The sequence below is a fragment of the Theropithecus gelada genome, chromosome 9 (genome assembly GCF_003255815.1).
Source record: "Theropithecus gelada isolate Dixy chromosome 9, Tgel_1.0, whole genome shotgun sequence".
Lineage (NCBI taxonomy): Eukaryota > Metazoa > Chordata > Mammalia > Primates > Cercopithecidae > Theropithecus > Theropithecus gelada.
In genome coordinates, this window is record NC_037677.1 from 30838354 (window position 1) to 30863911 (window position 25558).

The window sequence follows — 25558 nt, forward strand, 5'->3', positions numbered from 1 at the left end:
CTCTTCTGTTTACATTTATCTCTTCATACCCAAGAACCATGGGACCCACACCATTTAAAAAAACAACTACTTTAGAAAGCTTACTGATCTGAAATCCACAGCTTGTACTTCCCATCAGTTCAGATCAACAACCATCTATTGAGTGCTAACTATAGGAGAGTCATGCTTAGGTCTAGGGATAGAAGATGAATAAGAATGGTCCATATTCTTGAGGAATAATTTTTGTACTGTGGACTTATTAATAAAAACTTAAATAGATTATTCCAATGCAATATATTAAATAACAATGAGATAGAAGGCACAACTTCAAGGGCTTGGCACCAAATAGTAAGCACAAGGCTGTGTGATAGGTTTGCTCTCCAGTTCTTGTGAGAAATATTTTCACATCATCTTGGTATTAAAAATATTCCACCCTACCAATATAAGCCCCCCCCAAAAAATGTATAAACTTCAGGATAATGGATTTTGGGAACAAATTCAGAAAGGAAAAAATTCACATAATTCTTCTTTTGTTACTGTTGTCATAGGAGGGACTCTCAACCCAAGTGCTGTTCCATGATCTTGCTACTTGGCTTGAGGCTATTACATCATGTTAACTGAATTCTAAGAGGGAGCATCTCAAGGACAAACACACCAAGAGACAGGTAGAAGCTGAAATGTCTCTTGCGACCTTGCCTTTGTAGTCATGCAGCATTATGTTTGCCCCATTCTACTGGCAAAAATGGAATTCTAGGGTAAGTCAGGCTCAAAGACAGGGGGACACACAATACTGTAAATACTAGGAAATAGGATTCATTGAGGAGGGTATCACTGGAGGTTATTTACTATCCAAGAACTTTTTGATCATAGAAAAGCATTTACTCAGTTGACAGTCCCAGCTGGAAGATCAGCATCAACTGTCAATCACATGAGTAAACTACCAGGAATCTCTATCCTGGTTGGGGGATGGATGGAGAATGGGAAGATGTTAGACAAAAGTAGGAAGTTTCAGTTAGATAGGATGAATAAGTTATGGACATCTATTGTACAGCATGGTGATTATTGTTAATAATAATGTACTGTACACTTGAAAATTGTTGAGAAAGTAGATCTTAAATATTCTCACTAAAAAGCAATAAGTATATGAAGTGATGGATATGCTAACTAGCTAGATTTAATCATTTTACAATGCATACATAAATCAAAACATCATGTTTTACATCATAAGTATATATAATTTTTACTGGTCAGTTATGCCTTAATAAAGCAGGAAAAAATAAAAAGCAATTCCCTCCAATAACTATCCTTCACAATCAGAATACAAAAGATCATATCAACATGCACATTAAAAAATAGAAAACACATTAAAATATTAAGAGGATACAGCTGTTCTTCTTTAAAGAAAAAAAAAAAAAACCCAGCCCAGTTAAGTTTTCAGTAGGCACTGGTCCTAGTCATCATCTAATTAGAACCATATAAAAAACCCAAATAAGAATTGTCTAGGTAAGCCCAGTTGCCACAAAACATGAGAAATAATTGTTGTCTTAAGGCGATAAGTTTCCTAGCACTTTGCGTTATACAAAAATAGACAGCAGAAACATCTTGCATTTTCCAGATGTAAGAATGTGTACTATAATGTTTAAAGTAACAACTAAAGGAATAGGAGAATGACTATATAAACAAAAAGCCAATAGGTAGGAAAAACATTAAATAATAAAAATAATCCATTCAACTTTAATGTCTAAGTATAATGTACTATTTTATAGCAGGCCAATGCTCATGAAACAATAACTAGAAAAAAAAAGATAAGTAAATTACCCAAATCATACTTTTAAAGATACTAGAAATCTATGGAAACAAAAAGAGTTATTTGAAATAAAATTCTAAGGAGAATTCTAAGAAGTATGTAAGAGGGGAAACTTTCTGAGAGAAGCTAATCTAATAATATCCAGGGGTTTTACGGTTTTTGGGTTTTGTTTTGTTTTGTTTTCATGGAACATGAGCTAATTTCTGTTGTAGACTAATGATTTGGGTTGTGTAAGCTTCAGGCTTGCCTAAGCACAAAGCTCCTAATGAGAGAACTGTAAGCCAGAAAGACTTGTACTAATCACAGAGGAAGTAGTGTGGCAAATTAAAAACTTGAAGAAATGGAAACAATAGTTGATGTGTTTATAAGATATTTTCTGCATTTTGATTTTGTAAAGAAGTAAGATGATATAGGTCAAATTCTTTTATAGGCAGACTGAAATTCCATTTGTCAATGCGAAGAAATAAAAACTTGTTTCAAGCACGCTGTCAAGTTTATCTTCAAAATATTTGCCACATTTTGAAGATAGGCAGGGTGTTAGCCTAGAGATTTGGGCTCTGAAGTAAAGAACTGTAACTTCTGTAGTATTTTACATCTGAGAAAAATAAGACGATCCAAGCTCTACACATAAGGTCTGGGAAAGCCACATCCTCAAAGCAAAGGTGAACCAGAGGTTGACTGTCTGCTGCTAAAATTCAAACTCAGCTCCTACCCAGCTCAATTTTGAATTGGACTGCAGTAACAAGATTCTCATCGCATTTGATTAATAGAGGAAAGAAGAAAGAACTCTCTCTGGTGGAAGTTTACAACATAGGAACCTCTTTAATTCTTTATATGTCCAACATATATAAATGTTCAACATGTAATAAAAAACTGTTATAATTGGAAAGAAGTCAGAAAATGTTACCTATTAAAAAAGAGAAATGGCAGACAATAAAAACAGACATACAGATAATCCAAGTGTAAGTTTAGCAGACAATGGTATTTTAAAACATCTGCAATATGTTCCAGAAATAAATGAAAATATGGATCAAATAAGTGAAAGGATGGAATTTAATGGAAAATTGGAATCTATGAAAAGGTTCAAATGGACATTCTAGAACTGAAAAAAGAAAAATAGAATGTACAAAATAAATAATACTATGGATAAGTTTAATAACAGACTGAATACAGCAGAACACAAGAGTAATAGATTGAAAAGTCAGTAAATAAAAATGCTAAGTTAAGCACTGCATAATAAAAAATAGTGGGGTTGAGGGGACAGAACAGGGAATAGCAGGTAAATGTAAAATGTTCAAAATATCTATCACATTTATAACTGATATCCCTAAATGAGAGAAAAGAATGGGGCAGAAACAATTTGAAGAGATAATGGATAATTTCAAAACTAATATGAGGCATTAATGCACAGTTTCCAAGAAGCTCCATGAACCCAAAGCAGGATAAACCAAAGCTAAAGAATAAAGCTTCAAAGTAGACAAAGTGGGAAAACACTGCCTTCAAAGAAACAATATTAAAAATGACAGCACACTTCTTAAGAAAAATAATGTAAACAAGAAGGAAATTAAAAGGCATCTCCACAGGGCTGACAAAATGACTGCTAACCTAGAATTCTATATCCAGTGAAAATAACATTCAAAAATGAAAGTCAGCATGAACAAACGTGTAGACAATAACTGAGTTCACTTACTTCCCAGTCATAAATGAAAGAAAAGCTGAGAATTCTTCAAGCAAAATAAAAATTATTTTAGAAGGAAATATAAAAATACAAAAGGAAGTGAAGATCACCAGTAAGAATATATATAAATAAATACTGGAGGCATATAAATATACACAAGTGAATGTGAATACTATATAAATAACATGTGAATAATGGTATGAGTAGGCATAACAGGGTATTGCCTATAGATAGCAATAATTGTAATATTTTGTGGTAGAAAGTAAGTAAAAAGATTTTAGAGATTTGAAGTTTCTTCCAGTACAGGGGAAATACAAAAATTAATAATTTGCATTAGTCTATAATAAGGAGGTAACATATATTGTAATTTCCATAGTAACCAATAAAAGATAGTAAAATAATGTAAAATTTCTATAGTAACCAATATACAAACTTTCTATAGTAACCAATATACAAAATTTCTATAGTAACCAATAATGTAAAATTTCTATAGTAAAATTTCTATAATAACTATAGTAAAGTTTCTATAGTAACCAATAAAAGATAGTAAAAATAAAAAATATTTAATTAATATTAGAATAGTAAAAACGTAATATAATAATAGAAAAGGAAAAAAGTAAAGATAAAAAAATTAAAAATATGCATAAAATAGAAAATAGTAATAGTATGATCATTTTAAGCCCAACTATTTCAAAGTTGCATTAAATATAAATGAATTAAATACCCTAAGGAAAAGAGTAATATTGTCAAACTGGATTTAAAAATAACAACTACAGTTTAATGTTGTATATAAGAGACTAACTTTGAATAACAACAAATACGAGAAATGGTGCTTAGCATAATTCTTACCATCACTAGTCACTGGGAACACTGAAATTAAAACTACAATGAAACACAAAGACACCTACCCAAATGGCTAAATTTTAAAATGCTGACAGCACTAAATGTTGTTGATTAGGTGGAAAGATGGGAACTGTCATACAGTGCTAGGAAAAGTATAAACTGGTAAGGCCAAGATGAGCAACTATTTGGCATTGTCCACTAAAGTTAAGTATATGCTCTTCTTATGATTCAGCAAATCCACTTCTAGGTATATATCCAACAAAACTGTCTGTGTATGTGCACCAGAAGACATGTATGAGAATGTTCATAACAGAATAATTCAGGATAGCAGAAACTAAAAATAACCCAAATGTCCAAAAAAGTAGATTAAATTATCTTACACTTGTATAACTAAATATATAAAATAAATTTACTACAGCTAGTCACAAAAATGTGATTGAATATCATAAACATAATATTAATCAGCAGAAATGAGACCCAAATAATATCTTTAAAAGATTCCAATTATATAACTATACCAAAGCTAATAATGGTGAAACTTAAACTATATGCTAGAGGTCAAGGTCAAGATTGTGGTTATTTGTGGAGGAGAATGTAGAAAGACTGGGAAAGGACATTAAAGGGTCTTCTCTAGTACTGACAATGTTCACATTTTTTTTTTTACCTAAATAGCAGTTACAAACTTTGGGGTAATTCATTAAGCTAAGTGATTATAATTTGTTCTTTTTTTAAAGATGAGTATGTCAATAGAGAAATTTCAAAATTTATAGAAATGGATCTGTTTTTGTGAGATAACACTGCTGGGCTTAATACATGAGCTGAAGTATTAAGCAAAGATTTATGAAATAATTCTTCCAGCGGACATCTTTTTGGCAGACATAGAAATGCAACAAGACAATGTGGGCTGAAAACACAGAGCATGAAAGAGGGACAGTTCCAAGGGACAGTAGGCAGCACCAGAAGATGCTTGTTATTATAAAAGGAGCAAATCTCTGAAATTTTCTCTATATCAAACCACAACATAGTAATATGAAAATAAATGTAGGCTTTTAACTTATCACTTAAGAAAAATGGTTTTTCTAGGTTGTCTTTCCATCTAAAAAACTGACATGACTAATCCAGGTGATACTAATAGTTGCTAACTAGTGTACAATCACAAAATTTGGAGATGAAAATTACCTCTTTATCTGATCTATGCTAAAAGATATCACATTTAGAAAGTCATATAATTTTGATAATGTCAGTATTTAATTTTTAAGTAGTTATTTAAACAACCATGTAGGGATTTGGCTTAATGAATGCTGAAGAGACAGAAGAGAGACAGAAATCCATAGTTGCTCAGTTGAAGCTCTGCATGATTTCTTAATGGAAGTCCTGATTGCACAAATCGGACTACAGAACTTCGGGTCTCTAGGTTTCTAACCCAGATATGTCAGGCAAACTTCTTTCATTTGCCAAAATAGCAATAATAACAACACTTAATATTCTTGGCACTGTGTTGCAGTAGGGATACAAAACTGAAATATGCTGCAACATAACTTTATAAAGTATGCCATTAGAAAATGGAGCTATAATCACTGTATTACTCTCAGGAAAAATAAACTTGTGATATTCTAGGAAATATATGCAAAGCCGAACTATGATTAAAATTCACCATTTTACTATTATAATGTTACTAGTATTTATTATTATATTTGCTATTATTATAAATTTATTTTATATTATTTATATACATTTGCTTTATATTATGTATATCTAAATAATATAATTATGTGTTATTACATAATACGTAATATTTGTTTATAATTCATATTATATTTATTATAAATTTATTTCCTATGACTATAACATTTACAATTATTATAAAGTTCACTATTGCTTACTCAATTCCTAATTTGCATCCTACTTTCTAAAGAATTTCCATTTTTATCATTAAAACCTGGTTTATTACCAGCAAGAAGAATGTCTTTAATTGAATCCATTTACTCAAAGTCCAAAAATACAAGGTTCTTGGATATTAAGTTCAAAAATGTGTTCAGATTCAATTTGTAGATTATTAAATCTTACTAAAGTCCATTAAAGGATACCAACATAAGGCAAGTTTTTATACTATTGTTTTAATCAATAGAGGCTTAATATCCAGAATCTTAAAAGAATTCCGGCAAATCAATTAGGAAAAGACACATGAGCCAATGAAATATAAATACACACACACAAAAATAGAGGCATTTCACGGAGGAGTAAATAAGAGGCCAGAGAAAGATTTTTGACGTAACTAGCAGTCCTGGAAATGTAAATGAAGACCAAATCAAGATATCATTTTATACTCACCAAAATGAGTAAAAGATAAGAAGTCTAGCAATATTGCTTTAGCAACAATGTGGAATCCTGGAGATTTTTATATATTGTTAGCAGGATGTAAATTACTGTAACTACATTAAAAATGTAGCACTTTATCAATTTCTTATACAATTGAAGATGGGCATGCTTTACCATTAATCAGTTCCACACCCAGGTACATGGCCCATAGATGCACATGTGCACAGGGATATCAGTATTACGAAAAAAGCAACATTGTTATATTACGAACAAAGCAACATTGTTAGTAATGTTAGCAAAAAATAACAGCAGACAATCCAAATGTCCAAAAACAGAAAAATGAAAAACTAGAGAATATTAAATTAAAAATATTTTATAGCATTGAAAATGATTGACTTAATGCCAGAAATGACTCTCTCAAGTATAATTTGACTTCTTTTCTTTTTTCTTTATTAAAAAATTTTATTTTAAGTTCTGGGATACATGTGCAGGACGTGCAGGTTTGTTACACAGGTAAACATGTGCCATGATGGTTTGCTGCACCTGTCAACCCATCACCTAGGTATTAAGCCCCACATGCATTAGCTACTTATCTTGATGCTCTCCCTCCCCCCACACCACCTTCCTGAGCAGACCCCAGTGTTTGTTGTTCCCCTCCCTGGGTCCACGTGTTCTCATTGTTCAGCTCCTACTTATAAGTAAGAACATGTGGTGTTTGGTTTTCTGTTCCTGTGTTAGATTGCTGAGAATGATGGTTTCCTGCTTCATTCATGTCCCTGTGAAGGAAGTGATCTCATTTCTTTTAATGGCTGCATAGTATTCCACGATATATATATATGCCACATATTCTTTATCCAGTCTATCATTGATGTGCATTTGGGTTGATTCCACGTTTTTGCTATTGTGAATAATGCCGCAATGAACACACACGTGCATGTATCTTTAAAATTGAATGATTGATATTGCTTTGGGTATATACCCAGTAATGGGATTGCTAGGTCAAGTAGTATTTCTGGTTCTAGATCTTTAAGGAATCACCACACTGTCTTCCACAATGGTTGAACTAATTTACATTCCCACCAACAGTGTAAAAGCACTCTTATTTCTCCGCAGTCTCGCCAACATATGTTGTTTCATGACTTTTTAATAATCATCATTCTGACTGATGTGAGATGATAGTTCATTGTGGTTTTGATTTGCATTTCTCTCATGGTCAGTGATGTTAAGCTTTTTTTCCTATGTTTATTGGCTGCATACGGGTTTTCTTTCGAGAAGTGTCTGTTCATGTCCTTCGCTCACCTTTTGATGGGGTTGTTTGCTTTTTCTTGCAAATTTAAGTTATTTGTAGATTCTGGATATTATTAGACCTTTGTCAGATGGATAGATTGCAAAAATTGTCTTCCATTCTGACCTTTTTCTTTTAAAATGAATTTTAATAATAAGCAATAGAGGGGGCGGAGCAAGATGGCCGAATAGGAACAGCTCCAGTCTCCAGCTCCCAGCGCAAGCGACATAGAAGACAGGTGATTTCTGCATTATCAACTGAGGTACTGGGTTCATCTCACTGGGGAGTGCTGGACAATCAGTGCTGGTCAGCTGTTGCAGCCCGACCAGCAAGAGCTGAAGCAGGGGGAGGCATCTCCTCACCTGGGAAGCCAAACGGGGAAGGGAATCCCTTTTCCTGGCGAGGGGAACAGAGACACACAACACCTGGAAAATCTGGTAACTCCCACCCCAATACTGTGCGTTAAGCAAACGGGCACACCAGGAGATTATATCCCACACCTGGCCAGGAGGGTCCCACGCCCACGGAGCCCTCCTCATTGCTAGCACAGCAGTCTGCAATCTAACCCCAAGGCAGCAGTGAGGCTGGGGGAGGGGCACCCACCATTGCTGAGGCTTAAGTAGGTAAACAAAGCCCTGGGAAGATCGAACTGGGTGGAGCTCACAGCAGCTCAAGGAGGCCTGCCAGTCTCTGTAGACTCCACCTCTGGGGACAGGGTACAGCTAAACAACAACAACAACAAAAGCAGCAAACACCTTTGCAGATGCAAGCAACTCTGTCTGACAGCTTTGAAGAGAGCAGTGGATCTCCCAACACGGAGGTTGAGATCTGAGAACGGACACACTACCTGCTCAAGTGGGTCCCTGACCCCTGAGTAGCCTAAATGGGAGACATCCTCCACTAGGGGCAGACGGACACCCCACACCTCACACGGTGGAGTACACCCCCGAGAGGAAGCTTCCAAAGCAAGAATCACACAGGTACACTCGCTGTTCAGCAGTATTCTATCTTCTGCAGCCTCTACTGCTGACACCCAGGCAAACAGGGTCTGGAGTGGACCTCAAGCAATCTCCAAGAGACCTACAGCTGAGGGTCCTGACTGTTAGAAGGAAAACTAACAAACAGAAGGGACACACACACCAAAACCCCATCAGTACGTCACCATCATCAAAGACCAGAGGCAGATAAAACCACAAAGATGGGGAAAAAGCAGGGCAGAAAAGCTGGAAATGCAAAAAATAAGAGAGCATCTCCGTCTCCAAAGGAACGCAGCTCATCGCCAGTAACGGATAAAGCTGGACGGAGAATGACTTTGACGAGATGAGAGAAGAAGGCTTCAGTCCATCAAACTTCTCAGAGCTAAAGGAGGAATTACATACCCAGCACAAAGAAACTAAAAAGCTTGAAAAAAGAGTGGAAGAATTGATAACCAGAATAATTAATGCAGAGAAGGCCATAAACGAACGGACAGAGATGAAAACCATGACACGAGAAATAAGTGACAAAAGCACAAGCTTCAGTAACCGACTCGATCAACTGGAAGAAAGAGTATCAGCGATTGAGGATCAAATGAATGAAATGAAGTGAGAAGAGAAAGCTAAAGAAAAAAGAAGAAAAAGAAATGCACAAAGCCTGCAAGAAGTATGGGATTATGTAAAAAGACCAAATCTACATCTGATTGGGGTGCCTGAAAGTGAAGGGGAAAATGGAACCAAGTTGGAAAACACTCTTCAGGATATCATCCAGGAGAACTTCCCCAACCTAGTAGGGCAGGCCAACATTCAAATCCAGGAAATACAGAGAACGCCACAAAGATACTCCTCGAGAAGAGCAACTCCAAGACACATAATTGCCAGATTCATCAAAGTTGAAATGAAGGAAAAAATCTTAAGGGCAGCCAGAGAGAAAGGTCGCGTTACACACAAAGGGAAGCCCACCAGACTAACAGCAGATCTCTCGGCAGAAATTCTACAAGCCAGAAGAGAGTGGGGGCCAATATTCAACATTCTTAAAGAAAAGCATTTTAAACCCAGAATTTCATATCCAGCCAAACTAAATTTCATAAGTGAAGGAGAAATAAAATCCTTTACAGATAAGCAAAAGCTTAGAGATTTTGTCACCACCAGGCCTGCCTTACAAGAGACCCTGAAGGAAGCACTAAACATGGAAAGGAACAACCGGTACCAGCCATTGCAAAAACATGCCAAAATGTAAAGACCATCGAGGCTAGGAAGAAACTGCATCAACTAATGAGCAAAATAACCAGTTAATATCATAATGGCAGGATCAAGTTCACACAAAACAATATTAACCTTAAATGTAAATGGACTAAATGCTCCAATTAAAAGACACAGACTGGCAAACTGGATAAAGAGTCAAGCCCCATCAGTCTGCTGTATTCAGGAGACCCATCTCACATGCAGAGACATACATAGGCTCAAAATAAACGGATGGGGGAAGATCTACCAAGCAACTGGAGAACGAAAAAAAGCAGGGGTTGCAATCCTAGTCTCTGATAAAACAGACTTTAAACCATCAAAGATCAAAAGAGACAAAGAAGGCCATTACATAATGGTAAAGGGACCAATTCAACAGGAAGAGCTAACTATCCTAAATATATATGCACCCAATACAGGAGCACCCAGATTCATAAAGTAAGTCCTTACAGACTTACGAAGAGACTTAGACCCCCACACAATAATAATGGGAGACTTCAACACCCCACTATCAACATTAGACAGATCAACGCGACAGAAAGTTAACAAGGATATCCAGGAATTGAACTCATCTCTGCAGCAAGCAGACCTAATAGACATCTATAGAACTCTCCACGTCAAATCAACAGAATATACATTCTTCTCAGCACCACATCACACTTATTCCAAAATTGACCACATAATTGGAAGTAAAGCACTCCTCAGCAAATGTACAAGAACAGAAGTTATAACAAACTGTCTCTCAGACCACAGTGCAATCAAACTAGAACTCAAAACCGCTCAACTACATGGAAACTGAATAACCTGCTCCTGAATGACTACTGGGAACACAACGAAATGAAGGCAGAAATAAAGATGTTCTTTGAAACCAATGAGAACAAAGATACAACATACCAGAATCTCTGGGACACATTTAAAGCAGTGTGTAGAGGGAAATTTATAGCACTAAATGCCCACAAGAGAAAGCTGGAAAGATCTAAAATTGACACTCTAACATCACAATTAAAAGAACTAGAGAAGCAAGAGCAAACACATTCCAAAGCTAGCAGAAGGCAAGAAATAACTAAGATCAGAGCAGAACTGAAGGAGATAGAGACACAAAAAACCCTCCAAAAAATCAATGAATCCAGGAGTTGGTTTTTTGAAAAGATCAACAAAATTGATAGACCACTACCAAGACTAATAAAGAAGAAAAGAGAGAAGAATCAAAGAGACGCAATAAAAATTGATAAAGGGGATATCACCACCGACCCCACAGAAATACAATCTACCATCAGAGAATACTATAAACACCTCTATGCAAATAAACTAGAAAACCTAGAAGAAATGGATAATTTCCTGGACACTTACACTCTCCCAAGACTAAACCAGGAAGAAGCTAAACCCCTGAATAGACCAATAGCAGGCTCTGAAATGGAGGCAATAATAGCCTACCAACCAAAAAAAGTCCAGGACCAGATGGATTCACAGCTGAATTCTACCAGAGGTACAAGGAGGAGCTGGTACCATTCCTTCTGAAACTATTCCAATCAATAGAAAAAGAGAGAATCCTCCCTAACTCATTTGATGAGGCCAACATCATCCTGATACCAAAGCCTGGCAGAGACACAACAAAAAAAGAGAATTTTAGACCAATATCTCTGATGAACACTGATGCAGAAATCCTCAATAAAATACTGGCAAACCGAATCCAGCAGCACATCAAAAAGCTTATCCACCATGATCAAGTGGGCTTCATCCCTGGGATGCAAGGCTGGTTCAACATATGCAAATCAATAAACGTAATCCAGCATATAAACAGAACCAAAGACAAAAACCACATGATTATCTCAATAGATGCAGAAAAGGCCCTTGACAAAATTCAACAGCCCTTCATGCTAAAAACTCTCCATAAATTCGGTATTGATGGAACATATCTCAAAATAATAAGAGCTATTTATGACAAACCCACAGCCAATATCATACTGAATGGGCAAAAACTGGAAGCATTCCCTTTGAAAACTGGCACAAGACAGGGATGCCCTCTCTCACCACTCCTATTCAACATACTGTTGGAAGTTCTGGCTAGGGCAGTCAGGCAAGAGAAAGAAATCAAGGGTATTCAGTTAGGAAAAGAAGAAGTCAAGTTGTCCCTCTTTGCAGATGACATGATTGTATATTTAGAAAACCCCATTGTCTCAGTCCAAAATCTCCTTAAGTTGAGAAGAAACTTCAGCAAAGTCTCAGGATACAAAATTAATGTGCAAAAATCACAAGCATTCTTATACACCAGTAACAGACAAACACAGAGCCAAATCAGGAATGAACTTCCATTCACAATTGCTTCAAAGAGAATAAAATACCTAGGAATCCAACTTACAAGGGATGTAAAGGACCTCTTCAAGGAGAACTACAAACCACTGCTCAGTGAAATAAAAGAGGACATAAACAAATGGAAGAACATACCATGCTCATGGATAGGAAGAATCAATATCGTGAAAATGGCCATACTGCCCAAGGTAATTTATAGATTCAATGCCATCCCCATCAAGCTACCAAAGACTTTCTTCACAGAATTGGAAAAAACTGCTTTAAAGTTCATATGGAACCAAAAAAGAGCCTGCATCTCCAAGACAATCCTAAGTCTAAAGAACAAAGCTGGAGGCATCACGCTACCTGACTTCAAACTATACTACAAGGCTACAGTAACCAAAACAGCATGGTACTGGTACCAAAACAGAGATATAGACCAAAGGAACAGAACAGAGTCCTCAGAAATAATACCACACATCTACAGCTATCTGATCTTTGATAAACCTGAGAAAAACAAGAAATGGGGAAAGGATTCCCTATTTAATAAATGGTGCTGGGATAATTGGCTAGCCATAAGCAGAAAGCTGAAACTGGATCCTTTCCTTACTCCTTATATGAAAATTAATTCAAGATGGATTAGAGACTTAAATGTTAGACCTAATACCATAAAAACCCTAGAAGAAAACCTAGGTAATACCATTCAGGACACAGGCATGGGCAAGGATTTCATGTCTAAAACACCAAAAGCAACAGCAACAAAAGCCAAAATTGACAAATGGGATCTCATTAAACTAAAGAGCTTCTGCACAGCAAAAGAAACTACCATCAGAGTGAACAGGCAACCTACAGAATGGGAGAAAATTTTTGCAATCTACTCATCTGACAAAGGGCTAATATCCAGAACCGACAAAGAACTCAAACAAATTTACAAGAAAAAAACAAACAACCCCATCAAAAAGTAGGCAAAGGATATGAACAGACATTTCTCAAATGAGGACATTCATACAGCCAACAGACACATGAAAAAATGCTCATCATCACTGGCCATCAGAGAAATGCAAATCAAAACCACAATGAGATACCATCTCACACCAGTTAGAATGGTGATCATTAAAAAGTCAGGAAACAACAGGTGCTGGAGAGGATGTGGAGAGGAACACTTTTACACTGTTGGTGGGATTGTAAACTAGTTCAACCATTATGGAAAACAGTATGGCGATTCCTCAAGGATCTAGAACTAGAAGTACCATATGACCCAGTCATCCCATTACTGGGTATATACCCAAAGGATTATATATCATGCTGCTATAAAGACACATGCACACGTATGTTTATTGTGGCACTATTCACAATAGCAAAGACTTGGAATCAACCCAAATGTCCATCAGTGACAGATTGGATTAAGAAAATGTGGCACATATACACCATGGAATACTATGCAGCCATAAAAAAGGATGAGTTTGTGTCCTTTGTAGGGACATGGATGCAGCTGGAAACCATCATTCTTAGCAAACTATCACAAGAACAGAAAACCAAACACCGCATGTTCTCACTCATAGGTGGGAACTGAACAATGAGATCACTTGGACTTGGGAAGGGGAACATCACACACTGGGGCCTATCACGGTGTGGGGGGAGGGGGAGGGATTGCATTGGGAGTTATACCTGATGTAAATGACGAGTTGATGGGTGCTGACAAGTTGATGGGTGCAGCACACCCACATGGCACAAGTATACATATGTAACAAACCTGCACGTTATGCACATGTACCCTAGAACTTAAAGTATAATGAAAAAAAAAAATTTTTAAAAAAAAGAAAAAAATGAATTTTAATAAAGCTCACAAACAAAACAAAATAAAATAAAATAATGTTTAAGGAACAGAACAACATGAACATCAGAATAGTAGTTACTGCTCAGAGCAAGGGTACAGGAGAAGGATATTTAGGATCTGCTCTGGCCATGTTCTAGATCAGGGCTCAGCAAATTATAGCCATGGGTCACATCTGGCCTGATGCCTATAAAGTTTTATTGGAACACATTCATTTACGTATTGTATATAGTGGCTTTCATGCTACAAAGGCAGACTTGAATGGTTGTAATAGAGATCCCATCTAGTCTATAAAACCCAAATATTTCCTATCTGGTCCTCCATAGAAAGTATTTACCAATCTCTATTCTAGTTCATAAATTCAATGATAGGCTCCTGGCTCATTATGCTTCATAACTTACATATATAACTTAGATACGTTACGTATATTCTTTTGTTTATGTTACATAATTGTTTCAAAACAGTGTTCTTATAGAAATACATTTTTACATTAGATTACTTGGATTGGCAATTCTTTTTTTTTTTTTGAGACAGAGTCACTCTGTCACCCAGGCTGGAGTGCAAGTGGCATGATCTCAGCTCAATGCAACCTCCACCTCCAAGTTTCAAGCGATTCTCCTGCCTCAGCCTGCTGAGTAGTTGAGATTGCAGGTGCCTGCCACCACACCCAGCTAATGTTGGTATTTTTACCAGAGACGGGGTTCCACCAAGTTGCCCAGGCTGGACTTAAACTCCTGACCTAAAGTGAACTGCCCACCTCAGCCCCCCAAAGTGATAATAAGCGTGAGCCACCGTGCCAGGGAATTGGCAAGTCTTTATATCAATGTGGCTGGGGGGAAACTTCATCATGCCAGCACCCTATTCTAAAGTCATCACTTACTTTTCATTAGATCAATCATGCTAATTACCTGCTCCCAGTCATGGGGAGAATCAGCAAAATGAGCCAACATAAATAAGGAAGATGATAAGAATTACAATAACATCCCAACGCAAAAGGTAGTTGGTACATTGGTCTCCTGGGGCTACCATAACAAAATAGCTCAGACTGGATGGCTTTAAACAACAGAAATGTATTCTCTCACACTTCTGGAAGCCAAACATCTGAAATCAAGGTGTTGGAGTATGGGTTTCTTCTGGAAGCTCTGAAGAATCTGTTCCATGCCTCTCCTAGCTTCCAGTGGTTGCTGGCAATCCTTGATGTTCCTTGGCTTGCAGACACATCACTGTGATCCCTGCATCTGCCTCACGTGGTTTTTCTCTGTGTGTATCTCTGAGTCTTCACATGACCTTCTTACAAGGATTCTAGTCATTGGGTTTAGAGCCCACCCTAATTCAGTATGACCTCATTTTAACTAATTACTTCTATGAAGATTCTGCTTCGAAATAAATTCACATACTGAAGTTTTAGGCTAACATAAATTTTGGGGATAAACTATTCAACCCAGTACCCCTATTATCCCCAGATGAACAGACTGCACTTCTGTGCTAGGGTATAGAAAATTGTTCAACTCCTTATCACAGTCCTGGCAAGTATATTGTTCAGGGGTCTTTCAGGAAGACAGAAACTACTCTAAACATTTAAAATAGAAGGAATTTAGTAAAAATAATTGGTTACAGTGGTGTTTGAAGAAGTCAAGCACGGGACATTGAGTCAACCTGGACATTAGCACAGAGGGAAGCCACTCTCACTCCTTGACTGGAGAGAGCATGGAAGTGACGTTCTCAGCATCCAGGGATCAGGATCACACAACAGCAGCTAAAGCAGCAATGAGCCTGTCAGGTGGAAATTGCAGCCAGTGAGGATATGGAGCAGCTGATTGAGATAAAACAGGGGGGTGGGAATAGGGAGAAGAGCAGGCTGGGGATAATCTGCCCTATTCTTCCACAGCCCTCTAAATTCCCACCCAGCCTCCCATTCACCACGCCCAACTGGAAGCCAACATCTCCTGGATAAAGCAGCCTGCAGGTGTTCACCTTACTGTCAAACAAAAGCCAAGCAAGGAAAGGCTACAGTGGGTCAGAGGGCAAACAGGCCATGACTAGCCCAGCAAACGTAAACAAAGGTTAAAAAAATTCCCAGACACTTATAATTTGAATGAAAGATTAAAATCAAACGTTTTAAGAGGTATGCTGGGCCTCAAATGCTTCTACTCTGTTCAGCTTCTCACTGACAGGAAATTTCACTTCATTAGCAATCCCAGCTTCTCAGGAGGCTGAGGCAGAAGAATCACTTGAACCCAGGAGGCGGAGGCTGCAGTGAGCCCAGATCGTGCCACTGCACTCCAGCCTGGTGACAGAGCGAGACTCCGTCTGAATGAATGAAAGAATGAATGAATGGAAAATTCTTAGAAGAGCACAGTACATTTTTTTAAATGTTGACTACCACGTACAACTTAATATGTTAAGTATGGTAAACCTAAGATTCCAAATACCTGTTTGCTCATTTGACCTCTGGGCTTGTTTTGAGCTTATAGAAAAGCATTCTCTGTATAAATGGCCACGTTAATAAAGCAAGAATAATATATATCTACTTTTCCTTTTTTCCTTCTTCTCCATTAGAATTAATGAAAGGAAAAAGCATGAAAACATACAAACATACTCCTCCTTGAGAATAATCCACTTACACATTCTGACTCAAATTTTCTAAACAATTTTAAAGTGTTTCAAAACACTTTTAATTTCTTACAGAACTGCAAAAAGACTGTGTTCACCATGCATACATTTGATAAATAGTATGGAAATGTTATCAACATTGATATTTTGTGAATTGTCAATAATCTGAGTGCAATTCATCACATCTATTAAGAAAAAGCTTAAAAAAAAGAAAAAGAAAAAGCATTGATGAAATGGATTGGTTCCAAAGCTATTAAAACCCTCCACTTTTTGGACAGATACCAATTCTTTGCTTCATGTCATTTTAAATAAATGACATAATAATAAAATAAATATTCACTGATATTTGAATTGCTTTGATGTGAGCGCATTCCTGGAATGATGGCAGCACAAACTATTAGGATTCTGATGATTTTGTGGGACTTGAGTGATGACAATATCACATGTAGAAAACTGAAGATGGCCCAGACATGCACTTTGCTGGAGAATCTGCAATCTAAAACATAATTAACAACATCCCTGGCAGATGGCACACAGTTGTCCAATCGTCTTTGGAAAATAGCAAGAGATCTATTTAAAGCTGCCCTTTAGATCTTTTTTTGTTTTTTGAGAAAGAGTCTCGCTCTGTTACCTAGGCTGAAGTGCAGTAGCACAATCTCAGCTCACTGCAACCTCCACCTCCTGGGTCAAGCGATATCCTGCCTCAGACTCCTGAGTAGCTGGGACTATAGGCATGTGCCACCACGCCCAGCTAATATTTCTATTTTTAGTAAAGATGGAGTTTCACCATGTTGGCCAGGCTGGTCTCAAACTCCTGACCTCAGGTAATCCGCACGCCTCATCCTCCCAAAGTGCTGGGATTACAGACATGAGCCACGGTGCCCGGTTAGCTGCCCTTTATATCTTAAAGACTTGATAAACAGTAAGAATTCACAGGTTTGTGGTTCTTTACTACCTAAGCTTTTGCTGGTCATTTGTCTCCATCTCAGTAAAAGCACAAATAAATGGCTAATACATTCCTTAACGATGACATTTATAAAAGCATTAATGAAGTGATTTTCCAATAAAAATTATCTGGAAAAAATGTCATTTAGATAAATTCACTGTCAAGCTATCCTGATAACTTCCTTAAAATTTAAATAAAATACACAATTTGATGCTTTTAGACCATAAAAGAGATATATTTGAACATTGCTCTGTGATCTTCAAAGGTGTAACAAACACAAATTAATGGACTTTTAAGCCCAGTAAATTGCTTTCTTTCCCTTTTGTTTCATTCGCATTAAAAAAAAAAAAAAAAATGTACTTTGAAAATAAAGCAAGCCAATGAAAGATCCATTTGAAGTATAATTATAATTTGTTGACCAAACAGGAAATTTTACTATGCAATTAAGCAACCTGGTTATATAACAAACAATTAAGCACAATTGAATTACGCCTCAGTTTGAATTTCTGGTTGTTTTCAGGGATGGATAGCTGGGAATAGGTTTTGTAGAGATTAGGAACCTAGGCTTTGTAGAGGTTAAGAACCCAGGCTTTGGAGTCAACTACATCTGGATTAAAAACCAAGCTCTGCCATCTACTACCTGGGAAGTTACTTAAACTAAGCTTTGGTTTCAGTGCTTTTTAAATGGGTTGATAATTGTACATTACACCTTTCCTTTCAGAAGTAAATGGCACGGTGTCTTTAAAGTGCTCAGACCCTAATACTGAATAATTGCTCAGTAAGCAACTTTACAATATTGTTTTATATCGTTATTGACGCATGAAGTTATAAAATCCCTAATTACCTAGTTTTCCCAAACTGTAACTAAAACAAGCAACTTCAAATGTCAATCAGGTCAATTCAATTCAAAGTAGATCCTTAAATTATCTGTAGAAAATCTTTTATGAAAGGAAAAAGCCCAGTCAATTTTGTTCTAAGAATTATTTGTTGTTCAAATTCCCAGCGAGTTTTAGGAAACAGGTTATGCTAACCACGAAGCAGGAAAGAGTTCCAGAAATGAATGGGTGGCTCAGCAGCTGTTGAATAGACAATTAGTGTTTAGCCAGAGGGTGGGGAGAAATACCTGGGAGGCCAAAGTCTTGCAAACATCACATCGAAACATGTTTAGTCCTTCAAGGCCTTCTATACATCTAACTTTATGTTGATGGCAAAACGATTACTGCATAACTACTGAATTTACACTGCAGAATCAACTACAGGCTAAGTCAATGTATCTTAAATATACAGGTACTACAGTAAGGTCTAACTACACTGTGGTTACAGTTACGAGGGCTATGCGGTTACAGGTGGAATCGGGCAGAACAGCTAAAATCTAATTGTGAGGAAAACAACTTCAGCCGAGTATTTAAGGCTAGAAGGGAGGATGAAAGGGATGTTTTAAGGTGAGGAAATAGTTCCCTCGCAGGGTTAAGGATAAAGCCCTTAACCAGGAATGGCTTGGATGTTCTTATTCAGGTTATTGTCTAGTTTTATTTATTTGTCTCATCAGACTGAGAGCATAGGCTCCGGAGTCAAACAGAGCAGTCTGCAGGCGTTGGCTAACCCTCACAGCCTCAGTTTCCACACTTGCAAAGTGGGAATAACAATACCTGACTCAGAATTGTTTCAAAGCCTAAAGAAGACAATATATAAAAGCCGTGGTGAAACAGGAAATTTTCCCTCACCCCTTCACGGGGCTGGCGAAACCGGTGACTCGTTTACTCAGCCTGCAACTCTCAATCCCTCACAGGAGGAGGAGCACGCAGGTGAGCAGTACAGGGGCCCGGACAAGGGCTTCTGGGCGCTGGCAGGAGCAGAACTCTCTGTGGCCCCATGGCAGCATCTGGGGGGGAACCTGAGACCCCCTGGAGCCCCAGAGGGCATGTGTTAGAGTGCACTCTTTCAGCTTTGCTGTCCACAGAGGGCTTCAGTGTTTAACAGCTCAATGTGACAGCCCTCTGTATCCCAAGCTCTTGTTCGGCATCCAGGAATAATCCGGTAGAATGAACAAATTGGAGATGGTAAATGCAGTAAATTTTATTGCTGATAAAAGTGGTTCTCAGTGGGATGGAGAGCTGGGAAGGGGATGGAGAAGAAAGGTGGTCTTCCCCTGGAGTTCAGCTGTCCCCAGCCAAACTTTTCTCCAAGATCCCACCATCAAGCCCCACCTCTGAAGTCAACCTGCTTCTCATCAACGTCAAGCTGCTTACTCTCTTCTCTCCTCTCTGCCACTCTGCTGTCAGAGTAACCCGAGGTTTTTATGGGTACAGGATGCGGGGCAGGGCAGGCCGTGGGTGGTTTTAGAAAAGGCAACATTCAAGCAGGAAACAAGAATGCACGTTCTCACTTTGAGCCACAGTTCCAGGTTTGAGGGTAGGGCTTCACCAGGGACCCCCCCCCCGCCATTTCTACCCAGTATTTGCCTGCCTCTTGTCTGTATCACTAGAATCAAGTCATCAGCCATTCAAGTAATCACTACTATTTCATTCTGAGTCAGCCATTGACATGCTTTGATAATTCATGTTCAACTTTTCATGTTTGCATTTGAAAGGAATAATGAAAGACTATCTACCTCTTCAATTTCCTACATTCTCAAGAATAATGCAAAAACTATTAGGAACAAAAGTAACTGGAAATAGTCCATTCAGTTCTCTTCTAGTAACATTTCCTAGGGGGATAATTTGAAATATCAGCAAAGGTTTATGTACAAAGACGTGAATATGCTTAACAATTACGCTTACCAAGAGTTTTTATGCCACCAAAAAATTCTAATAATGCCTGAGAAGAATCAGATTCAAAATTTTATCTGCAGCCTGAACTCAGCCATTTTAAAATGTAAAGAAAACAAAGGACAGAAACAAAGATGTGCTTTGAAACTAACCTCTACTTTCTGAACAATGCCTCCTGCCATAAGCTTTCTTCTGTGTGAGGTTTCAGATCTTCCCAGCTTTAAGCAGGGACGTAGTACCTTCTAGAAGACTGTCTTATATTATTCGGACTCTCTTTGCTTATAATTGTTTCCTATCATTTGCAATTACACATGGCCAAACTCTAATGGCTGATATTAAAAGCTGTTTGCTGCTACAGTGGTACATTGAAATATATGAAGTCATGTTTATCCCATGCAGTAGGATAATGTCTTCATTCTCTGAAATTCTTGAAACAACAAAAACCATTGCTTCTCTCCAGTTCTTTCTGTTCCCACTCTTCTAGCAGCATCTCATACGCAGACTATTGAAAGAGTTTCAGCACTACTGTTCCTTCTAATAAACTCCACCTCTCTCATCCATTGTGTGACTACAAAGAAAGAAATCATCCCAAACCAAGGTGTAAATTATATTATTCTCATAACAGATGCCTGTTTCCTAATTAACAAAACCATACTTTTTGTGATTTTGCATTAGTCTCAAGTTTTTAATCACTCCTTCCCCAGAACACAAGGTCCCTGGTCAATCTAAATTCTGCTGCATTCCCCTGGAACATATGCTAGATAAAAATATTTCAAATGAATAAATGAATACAACAGCTAAAATGTACCCACCATTCCTCCATAATCCCATATAATCTAGCGTCTATCATGTGTGTAGACCCTATCAGATCGCTTTTTAGTGTAACTACTTCTACCCCCTATTGTTCTCTGCTACGTATAAATTACTCGAATACAGGGAACGGTTTACACAGTTTTCTTTTCATAGTAATAACTCATGTTATCCTCGATCATTTCCACAATTATTCCGTGCGTGTCAGTCTTATCTTTCACCACGACTGTTCTCATTGTCTTTCTCTGGTAATTTATAGTGTGGCTGAGGGTGAGTCAGAGCTTCTCTTAACCACAGCTTCCTGGCCTGTAAAAGGAGACAGGTGGACTGTGTGATTCCTAAAGCTCTTTCTAACTCCACCAAGCTATGATTATTTTAGGGCCCGAAGGTAAAGGACAATGAAGGCTAAAAGGGTCCAGGTTTCCAAATGACTTTCACTTCAGTGTGCTCCATTAATATGCAAGTGAGAAAGTCAGTTGTTATGCATTGCAGGTAAAGCTTATTTATATTCAGAACATTGGGAAGTTTCCATGTAATACACAAGAAATGTCTAGCATGCCAATGAAGTTTCTGTCCTTTGAGGACCATCCAACTTGAAAAACAGAACAACAAAATCAAAGAACTGCTAGAGGTAAAACGTGTCAATCTTTCATGTCTTCAGGTAAAGACGCAAACAGGCTTCCTATCAGACATGAATCAAGTCCTTTAATGCAGATACAGTTTTACTCTCCTTGCCAATAATGCAATCCAAAATCCAAATTAGTATTAGAATTTCCAAGGCTTTTGTGTTTAAGATTTTTAGTTTTGTATAAAAGCTATCTAACAATAATTCATTATATCTTAAATCTGTATTTTCTAAGTATCTATTGTATCCCACCTCTGAATTCTGCATTACTAGCTATGTGAACTGGGGCAAGTTATTTAACTTACTTGTGCTTCAGATCCCTCATAAGTTGAATGAGGACAACAACTGTTCGCATTTCACCAGCTATGGCGTGAATTAGAATTAATATACATAAAACTCTAGAACACGCAGACTAGTACGTACTTACCCTGTGGGTTTTTTTGTTTTTTGTTTGTTTGTTGGTTTCTGAGATGGAGTCTTGCTTTGTTGGCCAGGCATGAGTGCAGTGGCATGATCTAGGCTCACTGCAACCTCCCCCTCCTGGGTTCAAACGATTCTCCTACCTCAGCCCCCTGAGTAGCTGGGATTATAGGTGTGCACCACCATGCCCAGCTAATTTTTGTATTTTTAGTAGAGACAGGTTTCACCATATTGGCCAGAGTTAACCATTTTTAAGTGATTTATTTAATTATTGGCATTACTGTTATCATTCTGTTATTGTTATTTTTCCGTGTAAGGCACTCCACTAAATGTGTTGTAGGATTAAAAAAAAAAAAAGATATCACGAAATGTAATATCTGTATGTTGCTTCTCAAAAACTTTAATATCATAGAAGAGGTAAAGATACTAAAAGAAGAAAGTGATGATGCCACATAAGACATAAAGATAAAATGCTATGAAAATTCAGAAAAGAATTACTTACATAATCTTCCATTATAGACCTTAAAACAGCATGTGACTTTTTAAAACATGCTTTTTGTTCCTCTCTGCCCCCACTCCGACTGCCCATTGGACTAAATGTTCCCTGGAAGGTAGGACCATGACTAGTTCATCTTTGACTTACACAGAATACAATATAAAGGAAGGCATCAATAAATTTTGGTTTAATGGAATAAAAGTCTTGGAATCAAGTAGATACCATTTGACTGTAAATTGAGCATCCAAATAGAAAAGTCTAAGAAGGAATTAGAAAAAGCAGAATTTTGATAGTTTCTTGAGTAGAGAAAGGCCCATATACTGAGATTTTTGCTTTCAGAAAAGAGTCTCATAGTTGTCTGTGGAATGAACTGGGGAAGAAAAAATTAGTCAGAAGGACATTTAGATTTTCCTGTGTTAACTCAAAATTTTCAATTTCCCAAGTTTTACATCTTTAATAAGATTTATATAAAACACTTCAATTCCATTACTGAAGTGGTATTAACTGGTTCATTATGAAAATGAAATCAGTACTTTCTAAATGTGAGGCTGATGCTGAAGTTATATCAGTTCTAAGGTAAAATTAATGCTGTAGATACTGTCAGAAAGAAGGATCTTAGAACAGAGACTCAGCTGAGAAAATTTTATTAGGAATTCTATGATTGTGACTTTCTGTATATCTAGGGCTCCCTATAAGAATTGGAATATAATCTATAGCCTTTTCAAAGTAATTTAGAGCAATAGCTTTACAGTAAGATAGAGAATGAAATTAACAAATCAGTCTCTTTTGTACTGCAGGCATTGCAGAAGCTGTGGTTAAAGTAAAATGTCACCCCTTTATGACACCTCACCAATCATCCCCTGCCCCTGCCAAAATTTGGAGTCATTTGCAACATACCTCCCCACATCACAAGACAATCACTTATTTTCTTTTTCCCTGAAAGTTTAGAGTAATTGAAATGTTGGTTCCTTGTATTTCTGAAAATATGGTGAGAATTTTGTTTCTGGCCATTTGGGGATTAACATTCTAATCCCTCTACCCCAACCTATGACACAAAAAATACATACTAGATACAATCAAAAAACAAAACCCACATACTTTTAAATGCATTGTTAGTTAAAAAGAAAGTCCAGAAAAATTCCCAAAGGCCAAAAAAAAAATGAAAATAAGAATAAACTACAAGTACAGTGAGAAAGAGAATATGAAGTTGGAAAGGTCCTGGGGGCAAATGTCAATAACAGGAGCCTCAAGCTTTGGGGACTGAGATCATACCAGGTGGATAACTGAGGATTAGACTGTGGGTCTTTGCCAGGGTAGACTGCTGGACATAAGCCCCCCATCAAAACAGACAACTCTAACGAGGTGGAAGAATGACCTGGGCAACTCAGGCCTGCAGCAGAGTTAAGAGAGCTAAGAAGAAAACCTGTCAGTCCCAGCTTCAGTTAAAGGAGAGAAATATTATTAGAAGAATAAAAACAGTCTCATAAAAAATTCTAACCATAGACTGCCACCACATGTGGTTGGGGCTCGGTTTCATATCATGTGTATGATTTGGGGAAGCAGAAGCCAAAATATTAATTAAAGTAGACCGAGGATGACAACACAAATCCTCTTGGGAAGAAAGCATCTTCCACTGAGCCCCAATGTGATTTTCTAAAGTCAAATGTTAGACCAAAATAATTATCAATTACATAAGAAAACAAGATATCTTGAGAGTCAGTAAAAATAACAAAGAGGTTCAGAGCCCCAATACACAGAATTTTATATTAATAATAATTTAATATCACTTTATAATAGATATTTAACACAATTAATATATTAAATAATAGATATTTAATATATTAATATTATATTATATCATCTTATACTGATATTAACAATATATTGACATGTTGATAAATATGTAATATATTAATCTAATTAAAATTAATGCTATTAATCATAATAATATATGATCATAATATATTATATAATTATCATTATACAATTATAATGTATTAATATTTTATAACATAATTGCATAAATGTATTATGGTAATTTTTATCATAATTATAAGATTTAATTATTTAAAATAATTATTGTAAGGTAATTATAAAATATTGTTATATTATTAACATTAATATTAATAAAGTTTTATATTAATAGTATTCTAGTATTAATATGTGGAAGTTTATATTAATACTAGAATACACAGAATAGAAAATAATCAAAGATTAAAATGTTTAAAGAATAGAATCATAGCCAAGGGTAAAGAGAATATTTAAAATAACCAAGCAGTTTTGACAAACAATCAAGTAAAACTTCTAAAAATTAAAAAAAAAATTACTGAAGTTCAGCACTCAGAGAATGAGTTAAATAGCACATGAAACAAAACCAAAGAAAAATTAATTAAGTATACCGGAAGAAATTAGCCAAATGCAGCCCAAAAAAAGATAATTTAAGAGGTCTGGAGAATAGGATGAGAAATTTTAACATATATCTAATCACAGTCAGAAACAACAAAGAGGTTAGGGCATAGGCAATATCTAAAGAATAATGTCTAAGAATTTTCTAGAAATTTTAAAGCTTAGAAATACTCAAGCAGGGTTCTACTTAATAAAAAATAAAATAACAGAAAAATCACAGCCTA